This window comes from Scylla paramamosain, unplaced genomic scaffold (genome assembly GCF_035594125.1).
Source record: "Scylla paramamosain isolate STU-SP2022 unplaced genomic scaffold, ASM3559412v1 Contig40, whole genome shotgun sequence".
NCBI classification, from domain to species: domain Eukaryota; kingdom Metazoa; phylum Arthropoda; class Malacostraca; order Decapoda; family Portunidae; genus Scylla; species Scylla paramamosain.
In genome coordinates, this window is record NW_026973705.1 from 677,501 (window position 1) to 682,500 (window position 5,000).

Below are 5,000 nucleotides of genomic sequence, written 5' to 3' on the forward strand. Positions count from 1 at the left end.
TCTTGCCTTAGGAACTTCTGGAGTTTTTTATAATAAACTTTACGAGGCGGCAGATAATGGGGATAGTTACGATATCCTATAACTGGATTTTAGTAAGGCATTTGTTAAGATATCCCATCAAAGGATCTTGAGAACGGTTAGGGTGCATGGGATAGATGGGAAGGTGTTAAGCTGGATAAGGTCGTGGTTAGGTGACATGCGACAGAGTTGTAATTAATGGATTTAAATACGAGTGAGGTCAAGTAATTAGTGTGGTGATACAGGAATCAGTTTTAGGGCCATTATTATTTTTAGTATACATTTCAATGACCTACGTAGTGTGATAAGTGCTCGTAGTGATGTTAGTACATTTGCGGATGACACGAAGATAGGCAGATTAATTTGTCATATTCGGATGCCACTGTCTTGCAGGCAGACTTGGACAGAATGAACGAATGGACAAACAGATGGCAAATACAGTTTAATATTGACAAATGTAAAGTACTTTACGTAGGTAGAAGAAACCCACAAAGTAGGTAAAGAGCGAACCCCTGGTAAGTTCAGAAAACGAAAAAAAAAAAGAAAAATAGGAGTTATATTTAGCTCTAATTTCTGTCTTAAGAAAACAATACATTAATCTTAGAAATAAAGCAAATCGGATACTAGGATTAATTTTTAGTAGTGTTAAAAGTAGAAGTTTCGAAGTAATATTGAAATTATATTTGTTACTGGTCAGAGATCATCTAGACCATGCTGTGCAGTTTTGGTCCCCATGTTACATGAAAGATATACAGTATGTCTATTAGAATCTTTCCAAAGGAGAATGACTAAAAGGATACAGGGGAAGGGAGTTTTCTTACGAAATGAAACTGAAGTTTTTAAATTTACATTTCTTAGAGAGACGTAGGTTAAGAGGGGACCTGATAGAGGTCTTTAAGTGGTATGAGAGATATGACAAGGGTGACGTAAGCAAACCTTTCAGAATCAGTAATCAGGATACAACAAGAAATAATGGGTTTGAGCTTGAAAAAAGTTATGTTTAAGAAAGATATAAGAATGAACTGGTTCTCAAATGGAGTAGTAGGTGAATTAAATGGACTCGGTAATCAATTAGTGCTGAGTTGTTAGGGTGCTTTAAAATAAGATTGAACAAATTTATGGATGGGGATAATAGGTAGAAAGAGGTAGGTATTTTTCATACAGGGACTACAGTATGTAGGCCTGATGGCTCCTTGCAGCTTCCCTTATTTTCTTATGTCCATGCTATTTCCATGGTTTTTTGGTCTCCCGAAGTTGCCTTGCAGCACTTTTCAGTAGGTGACTTTGCTCTCATCTTCAGTTTTCCTTATGTCTTACTAGTAAACCGTAAAATTCTTCCAGTTCATGTTTTTTTTTTTTCTCCCTGTGTTTGACTGAATCTGTTTCAAAAGGAGCATCAGGACTCCCCTTAATATAAAATTACCTTTATCTTGTGTCTTCTGTTCCCAACATTTCTTTTTTAGGAGCAGCGTTGTGGTCTGGTTTTATTTTCTTCTGGTTTTATTTTCTTCTTCTCTTAAAAGAGAGAGAGAGAGAGAGAGAGAGAGAGAGAGAGAGAGAGAGAGAGAGAGAGAGAGAGAGAGAGAGAGAGAGAGAGAGAGAGAGAGAGAGAGTCTGCTTTAGATTACAGAGACCCCACCAATGTACTATAAATGTAAACCACATCAGAGAGAGAGAGAGAGAGAGAGAGAGAGAGAGAGAGAGAGAGAGAGAGAGAGAGAGAGAGGAGAGAGAGAGAGAGAGAGAGAGAGAGAGAGTCTGCTTTAGATTACATAGACCCCGCCAATGTACTATAAATGTAAACCACATCAGAGAGAGAGAGAGAGAGAGAGAGAGAGAGAGAGAGAGAGAGAGAGAGAGAGAGAGAGAGAGAGAGAGAGAGAGAGAGAGAGAGAAAGAGCCTGCTTTAGATTACAGAGACCCCACCAATGTACTATAAATGTAAACCACATCAGAGAGAGAGAGAGAGAGAGAGAGAGAGAGAGAGAGAGAGAGAGAGAGAGAGAGAGAGAGAGAGAGAGAGTCTGCTTTAGATTACATAGACCCCGCCAATGTACTATAAATGTAAACCACATCAGAGAGAGAGAGAGAGAGAGAGAGAGAGAGAGAGAGAGAGAGAGAGAGAGAGAGAGAGCCTGCTTTAGATTACATAGACCCCGCCAATGTACGAGTACTATAAATGTAAACCACATCAGAGAGAGAGAGAGAGAGAGAGAGAGAGAGAGAGAGAGAGAGAGAGAGAGAGAGAGAGAGAGAGAGAGAGAGAGAGAGAGAGAGAGCCTGCTTTAGATTACAGAGACCCCACCAATGTACTATAAATGTAAACCACATCATGTTAGTAACATATATTGCAGTAACACCCACATTATAATCCCCACCACACCACACATCTCCATAGCCAAAGCACCTCACAAAATGACCTCCCGGTGTTCCCTCAGTGACACGACACTGCCACTCCAGTAACCCCACGTGCATCACAGATTTACACATAAATGACTCCCATAGCCATGAACACACACACACACACACACACACACACACACACACACACACACACACACACAAAGAGACACATAAGCATATAAATATTTCTTCACCATCCGCTATTCCCGTCATTAAATCCAGAAATATTTTCATAACGGGTTACATTATCACATCCATTTCGTTTGTAGCACTGCAGACCCTTACAACACACACACAGCCCATCAAGTAACGGACCATCATCGCCAAGTTTTACATGTGTTCCGTGAACAGAAATATCCTTTCTCTAAATTACATGAATAAGTGATTTGTCATCTTGTCTCTCAGAGTTCCAGCCTATACCAGTCCTGATAAAGTCATGTGTCACTTTTTATTCCAGCGAGCCACTTTACAGTCGACATGTACGCTATTAAGCTATTAAATCTCCTTATCGTTTCTGGCTTTATGCAGCTCAGCAGGTCCGTCAACTCACCGTGTTGCCAGTGTTGAGACAATGTACTTTTTTCGTATAGATAACAGAAGCAATCTAGGCTTGTTTTTGCCAGTTCAGGCAGGAGTTAGTGGAAGGAAAGGGATTGTAACGTCTCTGTTTCTTCCTATGTGTTGATCGACTAATATTACAAAGCATTGCAAGGATAGGTAGCGATAATAGTCCGTTAGATCCTTTGTGTGCTTCTTGATTATACTGCACAAGTGGTTTACAGACTATGGGGCGCGCCCTTGTCTTGAACTTTTTTTTTTTTTTATGTAGGCACCGTGGAAAGGCAACAAAACTGTATAGGAAATAAATAAAAAAATAAATAAAAATAAATAAACACTAAGGCACATTGAGGTGCCGGTCTCTGAACAGTCAAAAGTGGTAGTTAAAAATTACTGGATAAGTGTCTTGAAACCTCTCTCTTGAAAGAGTTCAAGTCACAGGAAGTGGAAGTACAAAAGCAAGCAGGCAATTCCAGAGTTTTACCAGAGAAAGGGATGAATGACTGTGAATACTGGTTAATTCTTCCATTAGAGAGGTGGACAGAATAGAGGTGATAGAAAGAAGAAAGTTTTGTGCAGCGAGTCCGCGGGAGGAGGGGAGGCATGCAGTTAGCAAGATCAGAAGAGCAGTTTGCATGAAAATAGCGGTAGAAGACAGCAAGAGATGCAACACTGTGGCGATGAGAAAGAAGCTGAAGACAGTAAGTTACAGGAAAGGAGTTCATAAGACGAAAAGGTTTTGATTCCACCCTGTCTAAAAGAGTGGTATTAGTGGAACCCTCCCATATGTGTGAATCATACTCCATACTTGGTACGTATTTATGAGTAACCTTTTCATTATTGTTCAAAACATTATACCATATAAATTTAACGATTATGGTCTTTCATTTATTTTGCTTTTGAGACATTATTATAAAAAAAAAATCATCTGAAGATTAAGTTGTAGACTGTGAAGAATGTTCGAAGATTAACTTGTAGATTGTGAAGAATGTTCAAAGTTGTAGCGCACATGTAACTTATTTTTTTTAAAGAATTGTAGCTTTTTTTGGTTCCTTAATGAAGCAGAATTTTACGAAAAACTACCATTTTTATTAATTTGTATGATAAAAAAAAATATATATGTATTTTTTATTTGGCAAGAAATGGTAACTTTTGCAGAATTCATTTCTAAATGTCAGTTATGCTTCAGATACAACTCAAGCGGAGTTTCAAGAAATCAAGTAAAAGTATCATATACGAGATATATATATATATATATATATATATATATATATATATATATATATATATATATATATATATATATATATATATATATATATATATATATATATATATATAAGGATGAGATTCACCGTATTTTGAAAACTGGGAAGGTTCTAGTGTAAACTACCTAATCCCCCTTGGAACCCCCTTAAAGACATTTAACATAACCTAACGTAAAAAGGAAGTTATTTTTTCCTAAATTTATGTACTATTTATTAAGTTCTTTGCAATAAAACTGAAGAGAAAAAGGCCCCCTGTAGTGCACTGATATTCCCAGATCAGATATAGAAAAAAAAAAAAAAAAAAAAAAAAAAAAAAATATATATATATATATATATATATATATATATATATATATATATATATATATATATATATATATATATATATATATATATATATATATATATATATATATGCGTATATATAATTTACTGAACGTTCTGTTGAAATAAAACAGCAACAAAAGAAAACTTTCCGGGAAAACATAGGCAAAAAAAAAAAAAAATGTTTACAGCTGACAATTTGGCTTTTGTCCATAGATTCAGAAATTTCCGCTACAGAGTTGATCCCCGAGATGGTTTCTCCACTGCTTTAATAATCAAGGGTAGGATATGGTAAGGCTTCATGAAATAGAATGTAATATTAGAACTACAGAAGTTCTGCTGAGTGAGTTGCATCTCCGATGATAAGTTCGGTTTGTATAGCAAACTGGACAGATTGGCTATGCCTATGGGCGAATATAGTCGTAAATA